The 20,657-nt window shown below is 39.7% G+C and overlaps 1 protein-coding gene across 1 annotated transcript in view; it reads left to right on the top strand.

The window, feature by feature from the left end:
- dnajc17 (DnaJ (Hsp40) homolog, subfamily C, member 17) overlaps positions 1-20,657 on the top strand; it is an 89,828-nt gene that overhangs the window by 65,699 nt on the left and 3,472 nt on the right. The window lies entirely within an intron of this gene.

Below are 20,657 nucleotides of genomic sequence, written 5' to 3'. Positions count from 1 at the left end.
AAATAAATAAATAAATAAATAAATAAATAAGAGTCGCTCACCTAGATTGTTAGTGATCATCTGACCGACCTGTGACCTTGTTTTTACTTACATGACTATTATTGGCAGGTAAATCTGAAATTGGTCAAATATAACCCTTGTTTTATATCAAAATAGGAGGATCAAACCTGCAGAAATTAAAAAATAAATAAATGAATAAGTAAATAAATAAATAAATTAATTAATAAATATACACATATGTAAATGAATAAACAGTTAAATAGATAAATAAATGTGATAATAGGAAAATAAATAACAGAATAAACGACTTAATAAAATAAATATGATTCATTTTTAATCAAATTTTAAAAAATATTATCGTTACCTTAATTTATTATTTTCTTCTTTTATAAAAAAGTGTAACTTTTATTTATTTGTTAATTAATTTTAATATTTATTTGTACATTTATTTTTATATTTATTTCTTTATGCATTCACTTATTTTTACATGTATTTATTTGTTTATTTATTTATGCATTCATTTATTTTTTTTACCTTTATTTATTCCCACTTGTATTTATTTTTACATTTATTGATCGAGTGATTCATTTATTTTTACATTTTTAGTGTGCAACATGTAAATGAGGAGGGCGGTCCTTGTGCAGCTTCAGCGCATCATTGGTTGAGACTCACGCACAGAATCGATAGAGCGATAGAGGAGAGTTATCAGTAAATGACGGCCTGATCGTTCTTTCACAGACACCAAACAACTGATCAGTGTTTGCAGCAGTTTGACCCATTGAGAGATAAGGTTCAGTGGTCCTTATCGTAGTGCCATCAGATTTTGAACTCGACAGCTCTTGCATGTGTGTATGGCGGACGTTTCACAAACAGCTAACGTTAGAGAGCTGCGCTACTTAGGGAATGAAGTCGAAAACAACGCATCAAATTACTGTTGTTAAAATTAGATGTGCTTATCGATGTTTTAGGAGGGTTATATTCCGGTATGAATGTGGAAGTACAGACTGAAATGTCACCGCAATAATTGATAGACACTGCAAAATATGTCCCAGCACATTCAAAATCAGGGCACTACGATAAGGACCACTGAACCTTATCTCTCAATGGGTCAAACTGCTGCAAACACTGATCAGTTGTTTGGTGTCTGTGAAAGAACGATCAGGCCGTCATTTACTGATAACTCTCCTTTATTACACGGCTCTGTGAAATTCTTGATTCTGATTGGTCAATCGCGCATTCCAGCGGTATGTTATTTCCAGATAACACACACCGCTCATCCGGGTACTGAGTTATCTTGACCGGTACTACTTCTATGCTTAACGCTGGCGCCATCTTGTGGCTTAAACAGCCGTGGGTTACAATGGAAGACTTCAAGCCAGGTTTCCTTTATAAAGTTTTAAATATGGATATTTTTCTGACACAAACGCATCGATTGGAATCAGAAGGCTCTATTAACCCATCGGAGCCGTGTGGAGCACGTTATTTGACGGACAGCTGCATTTTTTATGGCCTTCAAAAACAGCTACAGCTACTGCTGGGATTAACGTTAGCCTGGACTTTTTAAATATAACTCTGAATTATGTTCAGAAAAAACTACTTAATTTTGAAAAAAGTACTGCATGCATTATTGGAAATAAAAGGACTGTTTCCTGCATCTTTGATAAGTATATTGTCTTAACAGACACGCTTTATCATAACATAGAAAATGTAGAGAATATGAATGTTGCCATATTGACAGCACTGCAGCACAATGGAATCGCACTCATGCATTTTACATTTACATTAATGCATTTGGCAGACGCTTTTATCCAAAGCGACTTACATTGCATTCAAGGTACACATTTTACATTTTTGTCAATTCTTGCTTTCCCTGGGAATCGAACCCATGACCTTGGCGTTGCTAGCGCCATGCTCTACTCATTGAGCTACAGGAAAGACGTGCATTTTATTATGAAAAAATGCACCTTTATAGACATATCCATCCATCCACCATCCCTCCGATTCCTCCATCCCTCCATCCATCCACCATCCCTCCAATTCCTCCATCCATCCACCATCCCTCCGATTCCTCCATCCATCCATCCATCCATCCACCATCCCTCCGATTCCTCCATCCATCCACCATCCCTCCGATTCCTCCATCCATCCATCCATCCATCCACCATCCCTCCGATTCCTCCATCCATCCACCATCCCTCCGATTCCTCCATCCCTCCATCCATCCACCATCCCTCCGATTCCTCCATCCCTCCATCCATCCACCATCCCTCCAATTCCTCCATCCATCCATCCATGCATCCACCATCCCTCTGATTCCTTCATCCATCCATGCATCCATCCACCCTCCGATTCCTCCATCCATCCACCCTCCCTCTGATTCCTCCATCCCTCCATCCACCATCCCTCCGATTCCTCCATCCATGCATCCACCCTCCCTCCGATTCCTCCATCCATCCACCCTCCCTCTGATTCCTCCATCCCTCCATCCATCCACCCTCCGATTCCTTCATCCATCCATCCACCACCCTCCGATTCTTTCATCCATCCATGCATCCACCATCCCTCCGATTCCTCCATCCATCGACCCTCCCTCCGATTCCTCCATCCCTCCATCCATTCACCCTCCGATTCCTTCATCCATCCACCCTCCCTCTGATTCCTCAATCCCTCCATCCATTCACCCTCCGATTCCTCCATCCCTCCATCCATTCACCCTCCGATTCCTCCATCCCTCCATCCATCCACCATCCCTCCAATTCCTCCATCCATCCATGCATCCACCATCCCTCTGATTCCTTCATCCATCCATGCATCCATCCACCCTCCGATTCCTCCATCCATCCACCCTCCCTCTGATTCCTCCATCCCTCCATCCACCACCCTCCGATTCCTTCATCCATCCATGCATCCACCATCCCTCCGATTCCTCCATCCATGCATCCACCCTCCCTCCGATTCCTCCATCCATCCACCCTCCCTCTGATTCCTCCATCCCTCCATCCATCCACCCTCCGATTCCTTCATCCATCCATCCACCACCCTCCGATTCCTTCATCCATCCATGCATCCACCATCCCTCCGATTCCTCCATCCATCCACCCTCTCTCCGATTCCTCCATCCCTCCATCCATTCACCCTCCGATTCCTTCATCCATCCACCCTCCCTCTGATTCCTCAATCCCTCCATCCATTCACCCTCCGATTCCTCCATCCCTCCATCCATTCACCCTCCGATTCCTCCAACCATCCACCCTCCCTCTGATTCCTCCATCCCTCCATCCACCACCCTCCGATTCCTTCATCCATCCATGCATCCACCATCCCTCCGATTCCTCCATCCATCCACCCTCTCTCCGATTCCTCCATCCCTCCATCCATTCACCCTCCGATTCCTTCATCCATCCACCCTCCCTCTGATTCCTCAATCCCTCCATCCATTCACCCTCCGATTCCTCCATCCCTCCATCCATTCACCCTCTGAGTCCTCCATCCATCCACCCTCCCTCTGATTCCTCCATCCCTCCATCCACCACCCTCCGATTCCTTCATCCATCCATGCATCCACCATACCTCCGATTCCTCCATCCATCCACCCTCCCTCCGATTCCTCCATCCATCCACCCTCCCTCCGATTCCTCCATCCCTCCATCCACCACCCTCCGATTCCTTCATCCATCCATGCATCCACCATCCCTCCGATTCCTCCATCCATCCACCCTCTCTCCGATTCCTCCATCCCTCCATCCATTCACCCTCCGATTCCTTCATCCCTCCATGCATCCATCCATCCCTTATCCATCCACCATCCCTCAATGCATGCATCCATTCATCATCCCTCCATCCATCCACAATCCCTCCGATTCCTCCATTCATCCATTCCTCTATCCATCCACCATCCCTCCATGCATCCATCCATTCATCCATCTATTAATCTATTCCTCTATGCATCCATCCACCCATCATCCCTCCATCCATCCATCCATCCATTTATCCATCCCTCCTCCCATCCATCTATCCTTCCACCAATTCATCCCTACATTCCTCCATCCATTTGTCCCACCATCCATCCATCATTTATTTATATATCCACCCATCCATCCATCCATCCATCCATCCATTCATTTATCCATCCCTTCTCCCAGCCATCCATCCATCCATCATTTATTTATATATCCATCCATTAGGGATGCACCGAATGTTCGGCAACCGAAATTATTCGGCCGAAAATAGCCAAAAAAGCACTTTCGGCATTCGGCCGAATAAGTAAAAAGGCCGAATAATTTTTGCCGAACAATGACGTTTTTAATGAAGCGATCAAAAAGTAACCCACGTAGAGTGAGAGCCGTGTGCTTTATGCAGCAAACATGTCAGCAGTGTGGAAGCACTGTTTAGTGCTGGATCTCATGTCATCGATGAGAAGAGGAACTGACTTTCATGTGAGAAAGCAGAGAAGCTACTTTTCATAAAGAAGAACCTGCCACTTTTCCTGAAGAAGTAGGCTAAGTAGGCTTATGTCTAGGACAGTTATTTATTTGTTGTGGGTTCATCCACATTTTTTGCACTATTCAATGCACATTTGTTGTTGTAGACATACAGAGTTACATTCTACATACTAATTATTTATTTTAAGTTATGTTGTGCTTAGTTTGTATAATATCTGCTGGAATGTTAAAAAAAATTCAGTGTTAAATAAATATTTTGAAATTGTATTTTTGTTATTTGATTTATTTCTCAGAAAAGCAACACAAAATAGTAAAAAGCAAATTTTTACTATTTAATAATTGTAACGGTAAAAAAAATTGCCAAATAAATGGAAAAAATGCGAAACACCGCGTTCGGTATTCGGCCTTCGGTCTTCGGCCAAGCATTTCATTATTATTCGGTTTCGGCTTCGGCCAAGAATTTCATTTCGGTGCATCCCTACCATCCATCCATCCATCCATCCATCCATCCATTCATTTATCCATCCCTTCTCCCAGCCATCCATCCATCCATCATTTATTTATATATCCATCCATCCATCCATCCATCCATTCATTTATCCATCCCTTCTCCCAGCCATCCATCCATCATTTATTTATATATCCATCCATCCATCCATCCATCCATCCATCCATCCATCCATCCATTCATTTATCCATCCCTTCTCCCAGCCATCCATCCATCCATCATCAATACTGATTGGCTTCATCACTCTGTCTCCTCTCCACCATCAGCTGGTGTGTGTGTGTGTGTGGGCGTTCTGGCTCAATATGGCTGCCGTCGCATCACCCAGGTGGTGCTGCACATTGGTGGTGGTTAGACATGTGCCGATTTTCGATAATGCGATTTATCACGATAATGAATATGCACGATATTGTTATCGTGGGCACTTAAAAATATCGTAAATAATAATTTATTAACAATTTATATTTTTTTTATAATGCATTCAAGAATACTTTGCCCATCAACCGTATAAATGCTCAACACCGCTGTATTCTGCGTCAAAGGGACACGCGCTCAGATATAAACAAGCCCAACGTGCGTTTGCACATGACTGAACCGGTGAAGGAGACGCGCTGCTGAAGTGCCGCTCAGTGACAGCAGAGGGCGCTGATGAACTGCAGAATGCAGCGGTTACCCCGGAAACCAGCAAACAAACAAAAACCGCGTGTAGTTTTTAAAACATCCATTCGTTTTTGTAATCTCAATGTTGTTCATCACAGCACCAAATACTTAATACTTAAAGACTTAATAGGCTATTTATTTTCAAACTTAAACATTTTTATGTTTTAATCTGGACTACAACATGCCCTAATAATTAGAACGTTCTGTTATTGTTCAGTAAAACTTTGAGACATACGACTTCATTAGTTAACATGTTAATTCATTATTACCAAACTGAAAATGAAAAATACTTATAAAGAATGAATCATTCTATGTTAATTTCTTAGTTACTGTTTAATAACATTAAAATCAAAATCAAAATAACTTTGTTAATGGACCTAAGATAAAACTAACAATGATCAGTATTTCTTAACTAACATTACCAAAAACATTATTTTCTGTACCAAATGTAGCTATTGCTCAATCTTAGTGAATGCATTAAATAATGAGACCTTATTGTAATTTGTTAGCCTACCTGTTGTTCTTTATAGCCTTTTTTTTTTTTTGCTCTTTAATCTGTTTGAAAATTGTAGTTTTACAGCTCTGAAAAATATCAAGAGACCTCATAACATTGATTTCTCAATGAGGGGTCTCTTAATTTTTTTCCAGAGCTGTATATCTTTTTGGTGCATTATTGTATTTAAACATTCAGTTATTTTCAAAAATAGTTCTTAAAGCTGTTAAATGGCAACACTTTTTTTTGCAACTTATTTCAATATCGTGATAATATCGAATATCGTGATAAAACTTCATCAATTAATCGCAACATGAAAAATTGATATCGGCACATGCCTAGTGGTGGTTGAGGAGGTCTCCCCTTTTTATGTAGAAAGTGCTTTGAGTACCCAGACAAGCACTATATAAATGTAACATTATTATTAAATTATTTTAATTAATTAATTTAATTAATTAAATACTTCGTATGTATAACATATTAATATTTAAATAATATAATGTATTAATTCATTATATTTTGTGTATTATATTTAAAATGTATTTATAGAAAAGTTTATTTTTTTCAAGCTATTTGATGTCAAAGCATCAAATGGATATATTTTTCCACTAATACACCATGCCATACAGGGCTAATATCTTTGACATGTGTAATACTAAGATCCTCAGTAAATCCAGTAAGTAGTTGTCCCTCATTAGCAGCCGGTTTCCCAGCAGACAGATAAAAACCTGTCCACCCTGTCTGCTTGCGTAAATCATATCTTGGTTATTTCCAAACGTCACAGATTCCGACCAGCAGACAACAGTATAATACACTTACTGGGAAAGACCAGCTTTGATGTACAGTACAACGGCCTTAAACAAGTTATATTTCAGGACGGATGGATTATAGAAATATTCATACTTGCTTCCTAAAGTTATATTTTGTTTCTTCATTGCCTTGAACTGTATTTTTTTCCTTCCAAACAACATAAAAAGATCCTCAAATGTTCCTTCTTCCTGCTGGGATCCCAGATGGACCACAGTTTTTGTCAATAGCTGGGTTTTCTCCATGCTTGCTTTCCGTCAGACTCCTTTCAAAGACGTCCAATAAACAAAGCGCCTCCCTTCATTCATCTGCTTCAAAGAAACAGGTCTTCCTCCACACATGCGATCATTCATATAAACCAAACATCAGCTCTTCATCATAAGGTTTATCCAGTGCAGGAACTGTGAATTATAACAGCTCTCATTCCTCTCCGACGAGAAACGCTTTCATGCAAACAGATCATCGAGACGGCTGTCGCTGTCCGAGGCCAAACAGCCACACCAAACTTTCACAATCTTCCTGGAGTTTGCTTGATTGCTTTGGCCTTATTGTTGAGAGGCAGAGATTGTTGAGTTGGATCCAGACTCTGGTTTCTGCGGTTGTGTTTTGTACAGGCTTGTTCTTGTACCCTCATGTTTTGGGGAAATGCTTCCTGTAAGATCTCTTTCAGTGGCTTTCGTCTAATTATTGCTGTTCATCTTAAAAGCTCAAAAGCGATTCTGATGAAACATCACCTGCTCAACACTCGTAAACCTGAAGCTGTTTCTGTTGTGTCTTTATAGGCAGCATATGTGACTGATTTGCAAAGCAGAAAACAACACATGTAAATGTGCATAAAAAAATTGCATTTTGAATTAGACTGAATTAGAGTGCTACATTTTGGTATTGAATGCAATATGAGTGTATTTATAATCAACAAATTTATAAGTGTAAGTTTAACTATAAGTGTATTTAAAATCTCCAAAACTGCAGCTCTTGTGGGCTGTTCCCGGTCTGCAGTGGTCAGTATCTATCAAAAGTGCTCCAAGGAAGGAACAGTGGAGAACCGGCCACAGGGTCATGGGCGGCCAAGGCTCATTGATGCACGTGGGGAGCGAAGGCTGGCCCGTGTGGTCCGATCAAACAGACGAGCTACTGGAGCTCAAACTGCTCCAGAAGTTAATGCTGGTTCTGATAGAAAGCTGTCAGAATACACAGAGCAGCTCAGTTTGAGGCGTATGGGGCGGCATAGCCGCTGACCAGTCAGGGTGACCTCTGACCCCTGACCCCGCCGAAAGCATCAACAGTGGCACGTGAGCATCAGAACTGGACCACGGAGCAATGGAAGAAGGTGGCCTGGTCTGAGGAATCACGTGTTCTTTTACATCACGTGGATGGCCGGGTGTGTGTGTGTGGCTTACCTGGGGAACACATGGCCCCAGGATGCACTATGTGAAGAAGGCGAGCCGGCGGAGGCAGTGTGATGTTTTGGCCAATGTTCTGCTGGGAAACCTTGGGTCCTCCATCCATGTGGATGTTACTTTGACACGCTCCACCTACCTAAGCATTGCTGAGACCATGTTCAGCCTTTCATGGAAACGGTATTCTGGTGGCTGTGGCTCTTCCAGCAGGATAATGCTCCTGACACAAAGCACAAACGCTTCAGGAATGGTTTGAGGAGCACAACAACCAGTTTGAGGCGTTGACTCGGCCACCAGATTCCCCAGATCTCAATCCAATCGAGCATCTGTGGGATGTGCTGAACAAACAAGTCCGATCCACCTCGCAACTTACAGGACTTAAAGGATCTGCTGCTAACATCTCGGTGCCAGATACCACAGCACACCTTCAGGGGTCCAGTGGAGTCCACGCCTCGACGGGTCAGGGCTGAAAAGCGGGAACGAGACAATATTAGGTCATAATGTTATGCCTTATCCAGGGCCGGATTGAGACTCATTTTCAGCCCTGGAGTTTCATTCCTTAGACCAGCCCACTTTAGTTCACGACATACTATATTAAAATAATGTGATTCCAACCTCAGAATATAAGTCTGCATAAGGTACACTATTCTCTACAGCCTTATAATTCTTTGTATTTTTGAAAAATATAATTTTCAATACAGTGCAAAAACAGTAGCTTAAGTTTTGTTTCACAATGAAGATTTATTAGAACAGTAAATAACAGGACAGTATCAGAATCTCTCTCTCTTTTTTTTTAAAGAATTAGTATTCCTAAATATCCAAAAATTGAAATGAAGAAAAGATTATTTTTTTCTAATTCAGAAAACAAGTCAATTTCTTATGTCATTTCACTTGTCTAGTAAATGTATCTTGAATTAAGAATATTTAGATATTTAAACTGGAAACAAGTAAGATACTAAATTAGAAAAAAAATCAGTGATAATGTTTTGCTTATTCACACACTATGGGACAATAGCAGTTTACCTGTGTTTCACAGTAAGAGCTAATCTCTTCACAACTGGGTCCTCGCTTTCTGACACTAAATGAAATTTGTTACATTTATTTCTCACCACAAATACCCCCTTTTTACAAAGCTTTTAAATCAAGTCACTCAGTTTCATTAATGAACCTAAATCATCAGGTATCATTATTATCTCAGGGCATTTTTCATTGAGCAGGGCTCTTCCTAATACTTATGAATGACAATCCTACCTGCCCATTTGGGTGTGTTGGGCTCATGACTGGAGCTTGTTACTGGGCGTTGCTCTTAATTATTAGCAGCAAAACGGACTAGAGGCGGCTGCTGCTGAAGAGCTAAGAAAAAGTTTGATACATGAACGTGGTTTGCAGACAGCATTGTTTTGCGCGGTCGCATCTTGCACTGCTCATAACTACCTTAACGGGATAATTACTTACCGGCCTCGTCGTCATAATTTGTTTTTTTGAGTAACAATGTGCACAGCTTAGAACATTTGGCCACGTCAGTTTCCAGAGCCTTCTTATTTATTTTTTTATTCTGGCCTTTTCAGCGCCGCCTTTGCGCTTCGTATCACCCATTTTTATCTGACTATCTTTTATCTTTTTTTATTTTGAGCAACTTTCAAGGCGCTGTATCGGGGGCGGGGCCAGGGAGTCAAAATATATTCACGTCATCATTAACCTGCAGGCTGCACTCTGTGAGAAAATATTAAGTAAAAAAAAAGAGTGGGACTTCGGTAAAATAATAAATAAAAATAGTTGGACCGCGGTAAAATAAAAAAGTGGGGCTGCTGTGAGTGCAGGCAGCCTGGGGACAGCATCCATAGTTCAACCAAGTGCCATGACAACAACGGCCCTCGCGGCCTCAAAAACAGACCGGCCCCCCGGGAATTTTCCCGGTGCTCCCGATTAGCCAATCCGGGCCTGGCCTTATCATATGCATTTAGCTCATATTTAAGCATCATTTATCAGCTATATATAACAATAATATCATTCTCATTGTACGTTTACTATCAAGTATATGTGTGTGTTTATGCAGTGTGTGTGCTAGTCGGTTGACGTCCTCATGTCTCCAGGCCCCACATTATTAAATCAAGGAATTTTAGTTTGGATTTTGTTGGCGAGTTTTAAAGCAACATTCGGTGTGTGCATCGTTCGTTACGCATTAGAGAGATCCGATGGCATTACTCACACCAGTGCCAGCTTTACCGTACATGCAACAGTCTTTTAATGGATAATACTGGGTGTGTGTTACATTCCTCTCTGGATGCCTCTGACGGTATAATGCTCCGATCAGCTGCTCCGCTAATGAGACTCTGCTTTGAAATTCACTGTGATTATATATTGTATAGTGAATATTTGGAAACATCTGTTCTGTAGGTGTTGGCTGGTGTTTTTGCACTTGAACACTGGCGTGATGTGGAGTTATCGCAGCTCAAACACACCCAAACTCTTTCAGCTCAGTTATAGTTGGTTAAATGTTGTCAGGTTTATTTCCCACTTGAGTACTGGGGTTGGTAGTAATGCATTCGCTGTGTGCAGAAGCCGGTTTTAAACGCTGTTGTCTTTCTGTTTTACGCAAGAATAAAAGCTCCATGCTGTGTTCAACAACACCCTTAATGTGGTCAGACGGCTTTATTCGCTTCAGACGTACGTCTGTATTGTGTGTCCAGGTGTTCTGGCTGAGGTTTTATTCTTTAACACTGAACAGGAAGTTCCCCTAAAGTCACACAATACTTGGAAAATCTTTTGTGCCACATTATTTTGTATTATTTAATTTATCATTTCTTTTCCATGATTTTGAATAATAATTTGAAAATCACTTAAATATGTCTTGCAATATTTATTTGCTTATACATATTTGTATGCTCTATTTTATGTATTTAAATTTATACTATATACAGTATATATATATATATATATATATATATATATATATATATATATATATATATATTTATTTATACTGTTTTATTTATTTATATTTTATTTATTTTATATTTTGTTTTACAGTGGTTTTTTGTATTTTCTGTACCATTTCTTTATCCACACTTTTTAATCAGCTTTATTTTTTTTATTTACTTTAATAGTCCTGCAATATTTATTAATTTTTAATTTATATATATTTTATTTATACTATATTTAGTTTTTTCAATACTTATTTTGTGCCACATGACTTTTTACTATTTTATTTACTATTTCTTTTTCAACATTTTTTAATCACCTTTTAACTTTTTTTCTTAAATTATCCTGCAATATTTATATTTTATTTATTTATTTATTTAATGATTTATTTATTTTTTATTCATACTATGGTTTTATTTATTCCATATTTTATTTTATAATACTTTTTTTTTTGTATTTTCTTTACTATTTATTTTCCCATAATTTTTAATCAATAACTTTTTTGGAAATTCACTTAAATAGCCCTGAAATATTTATTTATTTACTTAATATATATTTTTACATAATAATATATATTATCTATTTATATATAATATATTTTATCTATTTATCTATTTTATTTTACAATACTTGAAAGTTATTTTGTGGCACATAATCTTTTTAGTATTTTATTACTATTTCCTTTTCCACAATTTTTAATCAGATTTTTAATCCTTAAAAAAAAGAAATTGCAATATTGATTTATTCATTTGTTATCTATGCAATATTTTATTATATTTTTATATATTTTTTATATTTTATATGTGATTTATTTTACATGCAGTTCCTCACATAATATGAAATCCTAAACTTTTCTAAACTACTTTTGTCTTTAACAGGCAATTATGGGAAAACTAAAAAATATAGTTTGAGACACTCGAGTCGCAAACACACAACTTTATATATTTTAATCTCTTCTCATTTGGTCTGCTCTTCATTTCTCTGTCTTTCTGTAGTGTAAAATGACTGATCACATCTACATTTTTGAGTTGGCCACTTTGAAATTCTGTGAATTGATGCAATTTAATTAACAGAAATTCATTTTGGCCAAATGAAAAATTTAGATCAGTCACTAGAAAATGTTCAGCTGGAGACCTGGATTTTTTTACAGTGTGTAGGTCTTGATTTTGTGTTGTTTTGAGTCTCACGATGATCTCTAATTAAGCGTCTGACACACATTTATCAAGCTGACGGCTCCTGATGACAGATACGGCCCAGGATGAACGTGTCCGCCTCTAACGCTCGGGTTTTCAACACTCGCACCTAAACACGCTTGAGAAAAGCCATGCGTCCAGAGATCTGAGTGAGGGTGAAGAGGAGAGATTCCTCTTCCGTTATCTATAGCCATCACTCTTAAGTGTGTGTGTTTATCTGGCCGTGGGGAGTAAAGCTGTCCGACGTCTGCCAGACGCAGAACGAATGTGAAGATGTTCAGTTCATCACATTCAGCTGGTGTGCTGTAGTTTCAGAGGTAAAACCTGTGGCTGAGATTAAAGGGTTAGTTCACCCAAAAATGAGCCTGTGATGTGTATCTGCTGACCCCCAGTGCGTCCAACATGTAGGTGTGTCTGTTTCTTCAGGAGAACACAAATGAAGATTATTAACTCAACCGTTGCTGTGTGTCGGTCATATAATGGGGTGAATGGGGAACAAGTCTATGAGAGAAAAACAAACAAACAAACAAACAAACAAACAAACAAACAAACATGCTTAGACAACGTGCACACAAACCCTGCTGCTCCTGACGACACACTGATGTCTGAAGACACGAACCGATCGGCTTCTGTGAGAAACACAACAGTGTTTTGTTTTTTTTTTAACCTCATATCCCGACGAATCTCATCTAGTGTTTCCATCCGTCATTACTTCCGTCTGATGAGGTCAAACCGGTGCGATTATATATATTTCACGAGTTCACACTTACATCAATTAAATAGAGTAAAGATTATGTGTATTTGGTGTGCTGTCCGGGGAGGGCTCCGGGCTCGGAAATTTTCCCCAAACCCAGAGTACCCCCCCCCCCCCCCCCCCCAACAAAGATAGTTTAGAACTAGATTGCAGTTTGTGATTGTTTTGATATTTATAGCAGTTGATTTAAGTAAGTGCGGAGAAGGGGTGGTGGTGGGATGCTGAGAAACTGTCAATGACAGGAAGGTAAATCGGCTGTCTATATACACCTCCGATCATTGATTAACTGATTAGTGTAATGTGCTCCTCTTATGTTCCAATTAGGTTTAATTATCTGAGCCTGCTCCACCTGTGTTTAGTTAGATTTAATTGTCTGTGCGTGCTTCTCCCGAAATTAGTTTGTGAAACTTCAAATATAGATCCCTCATTAGTGCATGCGCGGATCGGCTGAATGAGGCATCTACATAATATATATCTATGATCACACCAGTTTGACCTTATCAGATGGAAGTAAGTTGCATAGTGCACCTCTAATGCCTGTCCCTAAATACCAGAGCAATTTTGTAGTCGATCTAAGAGCATTTTATGATCTATGATGTCAAACGCAGCACTGAGATCAAGTAAAACTAGTATCAAAATACAGTCTTGGTCAGAAGATAGTAGTAATTTGTTTGTAATTTTAACAAGCACAGTTTCTGTGCTACTATGGAGCCTGAATACTGACATTTTTGCCTGGAAGGAACACACCAAAATGAAAAAATACTCTAATAAAATTATTTATAATAGCAAAAAGCTATATATACACATTCTAAATATTAATATATATGGCAAGAAACGTGTTAAATTAAATGTGAAATTTGGAGGTAGAAAGACTGAAATAGGATTTTCGAACAGGGTTAAACTAAAACTGAAACTTTTATAACACTTATTTTAGTGATGCTGTTTGAAAATGTTTTTTTATTTTTAATAGACAGAACGTCAGTATGGGGGAAAACTACTATGAAAAAATTAAGTTTAGGATATACTCTGAAACTAATTTCACAAATTATTAGACAGAAATGGCAAGAAACGTGTTCAATTAAATGTGAAATTTGAAAGTAGAAAGACTGAAATAGTATTTTCGAACAGGGTTAAACTAAAACTTTTATAACACTTTCAGTGATGCTGTTTGAAAAATAAATAAATTTTTAATAGACAGAACGTCAGTATGGAAAAAAAAGTCAAATTCCATGGTCATTATGTAACAGACGCGTCTGTGAGACATTGGTCGAGTGTTTGCTGAGGACGTCTCGGCGAGACGAGCGCTGATGTCACCTGTGGTGTTTAATCCTGCGGTTTGGTCCCGTCGTGTCGTAACGGGTCTCAGCATGTCACACACACCACAGTATCTTTCCCTGATGCATGAACCGCAAACAAACACGGCATGCTGGGAAGCTCCGCTCATGAGCTTGGAAGGTGTAATTATGTGTTGTCGTCAAGTGATTTTGGTCAGACAAACATGAGCACTTGGGCTCTTTTCACTTACTGCGAAATCAAGAGCAAATGAGGAGAATTAGTGCAACTCTTTGTGTGCTTTTTATTATATACAAAATAGAAATAAATACTGCAATAGTTTATAAAGGTACACTGTTCTTGTGTGAGCGTGCACATAGGTTAAATAGGTTTTCATCAACAGTTTATGAAATGCATAGAAAATAACAGTCATTCCGTGGTCATTCATTAACCCCGAAATCCCAGTTTCCCACTGATTATTACAACATTATGATGCCGTTCATGTGTGTTCATCATAAATACTGTCATATTCTTAATTGGTTTTGTTTCAGAATTCAGATTTTATAAAGAAATACAAAGTAAACTTCAGTTTAACATTGATATAGAATAAAGTACTGTTCAAAAGTTTGTTTTTTTTAATGTTTAATGTTTCTAAAGCTCAGCAAGGCTGCATTTATTTGATCAAAAATACAGTAAAATTAGTAGTATTAATAATAGTATTATTCCAGTGTAAAACAGCCGTTCTCTATGGAAGCCCGTTTCCGCCACTAAATAAAAAATAAACAGGGGGATTGCAACTTATTATCTCAGAATTCAGACTTTTTTTCTTACAATTGCAAGTTATAAAGTCACAATTCTTATAAAAAAAGTCAGAATTGTGACTATATCAGGCAATTGCGAGTTTATTAATCAGAATTGTGACTATATCAGGCAATTGCGAGTTTATTAATCAGAATTGTGACTTTATATCAGGCAATTGCGAGTTTATTTATCAGAATTGTGAGATAAAAGTCGCAATTACTCTTTATTTTTTTATTTTTTGGCGTAAACGGGCTTCCATAGTTCTCAATGTGAATATATAGTAAAGTGTATTTGCATACATTAAATAAATACTGCAGTAGTTTATAAAGTACCACTGTTCTTGTGTGAGCGTGCACATAGGTTAAATAGGTTTTCATCAACAGTTTATGAAATGCATAGAAAATAACAGTCATTCCGTCGTCATTCATTAACCCAGAAAACCCTGTTTCCCACTGATAATTACAAAATTATCATGCCGTTCATGTGTGTTCATCATGATTACTGTCTCAACTGGTTTCGCTTCAGGATCCAGATATACAAGGAATACAAAGTAAACAATAGTTTAACATTGAAGTAGAATACACTACTGTTCAAAAGGTCAGTAATATATTTTTCTCGCAAGGCTTAATTTATTTGATCATACAAACAGTGAATTATTACTCAGTGTAATAATAATATATAATACATATATAATCACACACACACACACACGTCGTGTTTCCATGTTTTATGGGGACTTTCCATAGGCGTAATGCGTTTCATACTGTACAAACTGTACATCCTATCCCCTTACACTGCCCCTGCCCCTAAACCTACCCATCACACACACACACACACACACACACACACACACACACACACACACACACACACACACACACACTGCCCCTAAACCTACCCATCACAGGAAACATTCTGCATTTTTACTTTCTCAAAAAAACTCCTCCTGTGTGATTTATAAGATGTTTTCCTCATGGGGACCTAAAAATGTTCCCACAAGGACAAGGATATTGCCATCTTTGTGGGGACATTTTGTCCCCATAATGTAGGGATTACCAGGTCTCACACACACACACACACACACACACACACACACACACACACACACACACACACACACACACACACACACACACACACACACACACACACACACACACAACGTAAAAAAGAATATAATTCATTTATTTGGACATAAGAAGTCTGATCTACTAAATTTGCAGGCAGCATATCTCTTCCCCTTCGAGCTGTCCTGGATGAACGTGAAATCATTTAGGAATTTGCAGGCATATTTTCTCTTTTTATTCGCCATGTCTCTTCTTTCTTCCTTTTCCCCTTCTTCTTCTGCTACTTTTTACGTTGTGAATTTGCCGTGCTTGACTTCAAGGTGTAACCTTTATTATTGTTCGGTCTGAAACGGCGCCCAGTGACGGATGATGTAGCAATATTGTTGTCCGAGTGGAAATCGGGAGAAATTCCGGAGAAAGGTCGGCCCGGGAGATTTTCGGGAGGGGATTTGAAATTCGGAAGTCTCCCTGAAAAATCGGGAGGGTTGGCATGTATGGAAAAAACACTTTTGTCACTTAAAAATGGTTCTATATAGAAACTTTTAGGGGTTCCAAATGATAGAACCTTTTCTTCTAAGAGTGTGTAAGTTATTACTGTGGTCAAAGCTGAATTTTCCGCATCAGGATCCTTCAGAAATCATTCTGATATGCTGATTTGTGGAAACCGTGATGCATTTTGTTTTATTCCTGCATTCTTTGATCTGTGAAAGTTTTAACAGACCAGCGGTGATTTAAAGTGGAATCTTTTGTACCGTTCTAAATGTCTGAACTGTCACTCTGGATCCGTTGAATGCGTCCGTGCCGAAGTCACATTTGAGCGCTGGTGCTCATTCAGACCCGTGACCCATTTTTGTGCCGCTGTAAATCTGGGCCACTCGGCCTCCTCCAGGGCCTGGATTCAGCGGCGTTCCCCTCCACAGAGCGCTTTGGAAAGTTTGTATGTGTAAAGTGATGCCTCTCTTTTTTTCTCCGCTTTTGTTTAGCTTATTGAAGATGCAGCAGTTGTTTATTTACTTAATTGAGCTTGCGTGATATTTGGTGGTTAGGTGGGAGACGGAGGCCTGAGCTCATGGAGCTGGAATGCTAATGGCAGCCGTCCTTCCGGAATGCCGTGCTTCCCCTCCGTCTCTCTCTCTCTCTCTCTCTCTCTCTCTCTCTCTCTCTCTCTCTCTCTCTCTCTCTCTCTCTCTCTCTCTCTCTCTCTCTCTCTCTCTCTCTCTCTCTCTCTCTCTCTCTCTCTCTCTCTCTCTCTCTCTCTCTCTCTCTCTCTCTGTGGTTGATGCGAGAGACCCCAGTCATCTCTTCCAGATGCTTCTAACCCTGCAGAATCACTTTCTCTTCATCTCTCCTGTTTTCACAGACACGCACACGCTCTCAATCGTCTCTGGACGTTCCTGTTTCTAGTCACTCGTTATATGATGCTATTTATTTATTTAGAAATGTTTTAATTTATTTAGAAAGGATCAATTAAATAGGCATTAGGGTTTCAGGATGGCCTACATTAGGTTTAATTATCAACAGAAATTAAATAATCAAATGTAAAAAAAAAAAAAAAAACACTGCTTAGGGCCCTATTTTAATGATCTGAGCTCATTGTCTGCTCCTAAGGCGTGTCCAAATACACTTTTGCTAGTTTAACAACGGAAAGAAATGGTCTGTTCACCCAGTTCATAGTCCAAAAGTGTCGTCCCTCATCTCGTAATGGGTGTGTTTTGGGGGTAACGTGCAATAAACCAATCAGAGTCTCATCTCCCTTTCCCTTTAAAAGCCAGCGGAAAGAATGAACGCTATATTTAAAAATGTGTGTGTGTGTGTTACTGTGTATCCCTGTGTGTGTAATTATAGAGTGTGTATGTGTTGTGCAACTTCTATAGGCTCATATTACTAACACACCCTTTAAATAACACAGAAATACTGCACTATTGACTTTAGAGCAGGTGTGTGTTGGTCAGTGGTATTCAGTTTCTCACAATAGCAACACCCCAACAATGCGCCTGAACACACCTGGTTTAGTTCAGATGCCCATGCGGGAACACACACACACACACACACACTCGGATGGGTGAGCAGATGCGTCAGAACACACTTGCGTCGCACCTGCCAATAGGACCCTTAGTCTTTACTTTATGGATTAAATATATACAGATTCTTATTAACGCTACAAAGGTTATTCAGTCAAGATCAGTGAGTATTTTCTCTGTGTTTTGTCGTTTGATAAACATTAAGCACAGAGACGGAAGCAGGGTTATTAGGTGGCTGTCACTTTAAAGGTGCACTATGTAGTATTTTTGCAGTACCACATGGCCAGTGTTATATATTTTGTTCAGTTGAGGTCTTACAATATCCCAAATGTTTTTAACTATTTGTAAATTGTGAAAAAAATTGCGATTTTTAACCAAGGAGCTGGGGCGTCTGGGGGAGTCGATCACATCATACCTGTCGATGACATCATATCTGTGTTACTCTCGGTTGTATTCTGCAGAAGCGCTTTACTCTTAGCAGTGTGAACATGTGTCACAGCAGCCGCTGAGCGAACGCACAGAGTAATGCTGCGTTCACAGCGGACGTGAATGACGTGTTTCGCGCAAGTGATTTACATGTTAAGTTGATGCAGAGACGCAAATTCTGCAGCACGATTCGCGTGAATGACTTGAATTGAGCGCTTTGAACGCGTGATTCGCTCAAGTTGAAAAATCTGAACTTTGGCGGATATTCAGGGCGCGTTAACCAATGAGGAGCCTGCATACTGCGGTCACGTGGTGTAGTGACGGATGGGAGACCCCGAGGTCAGAGTGATTCAAAAATACTACTGTATTGTGTCACAAAATGTAGTTTTAAGAGTTTTTCAGACGAGAATGTAGTTATTTAAAACTCAAATATGTGATTTATTTATTAAGAGAGCGCCTATTTGAAAATGTGATCTGCCGTTTTCGGAGGTGTGAGACCCAGGCGATCAGCGGCGCTCAGCGCCCATTAACCCTGGTGAAAGCAGCCTTAACTCGGCTAGTCCGACTGCCGCTGCCTGGCAGGAGCCCCTCCCATGACGCGAATTTGCATCTGTTGTGTAGTAAATGTCACAAATGTAAAGCGAATTTCACGCGCAAATGAAGCGAATGGATTCAAAATGTTCATGTGTCCAACTTCGCGCGAATAGCATGATTTATCCGCGTCCGGTGTGAAGGCAGCATAACGTCATCACATCATTTTAAACACACTTAAATGTGTCTAATATGATAAACAGAGCTATGTTACCTCATACTCATGACCGGAAAAGAGGAAATGGCGCCGACGACTGTGGCATAATAAAATTCCCGCAGCTCACGAGGCGTGTGTTTGTGTAACAATCGCTCCGTTGGCCGTGCTCAGCTCCTCAACACTCGCTCCTGCTCTGCTTCACACTACAGTTACGTTAATAATCACATCCATCAACATGATTTTTTTAGGGTGCGTTCACACTCGTCATGTTTGGTTCGATTAAAACGAACCCTGGTGTGATTGCTCGTTTAGTGCGGTTCATTTGAACACATGTGAACGCTGCCATCCGAACCCTGATGCGCACCAAACAAGCGGACCGAGACCGCTAAAAAGATGGGTCTCGGTCCGCTTCCAAACGAACTCTGGTGCGGTTCGATTGATATATGAACGCAACACGGACCAAAGACATGTAAACGGACCAAAAACCGGACGTAATGTCACAAGATGCCACGCATAGTCAGCTGATTTGACGACGCGGAAAGATCGGTGTATCCAAAATGAGTAACTTTAACGTTAGAGGCAAACGTAGAGCAACGAGGAAGTGCCTAATCAATATTTGGTCAGATGAGCATGTTTCGAAAATGCTAGAAAAAACACACAAAAAGCAGACCTGGCTCTTCTCATCAAAGTTCCTGTGTTGCCTGTTATTAGCAGGTACAGACGACAGCGGCCGTCTCTGTTCTGCACAGCGGAGGAAATCCTGCTGCTGTTGTGAACATTTTATGAGCTCTTCATGAGTTCTCAGCGGGTAAAAATAATGGCACATGTACACGCATAAAATGACCGCGTTTAATCCAGCACACAGCGTTGTTTTGAATGTTGTGAACATTTCATGAGCTCTTCATGAGTTCTCTGGTAAAAAATAATGCCATATGTACACGCATAAAATGCCCGCGCGTGTAATCCGCACCAAGCGTTGTTTTGAATGTTCGGTAAACAAGCTCCTACGTCATATAAGCCGACCAATCAGGTTGTTACCGTCTCCCTGTGCCTTTGGTTTGGTAACTTTAGGTTCGCTGTTAAAAATGCCAGTGTGAACGCTAAGCGGACCAGGACTATTATGTTTGTTTTTGTTTTTTGGTCCGG

The sequence above is a fragment of the Pseudorasbora parva genome, chromosome 10, assembly GCF_024679245.1.
Source record: "Pseudorasbora parva isolate DD20220531a chromosome 10, ASM2467924v1, whole genome shotgun sequence".
In the NCBI taxonomy this organism is placed as follows: Eukaryota; Metazoa; Chordata; class Actinopteri; order Cypriniformes; family Gobionidae; genus Pseudorasbora; species Pseudorasbora parva.
This window is presented reverse-complemented; position numbering and strand designations above follow the sequence as displayed.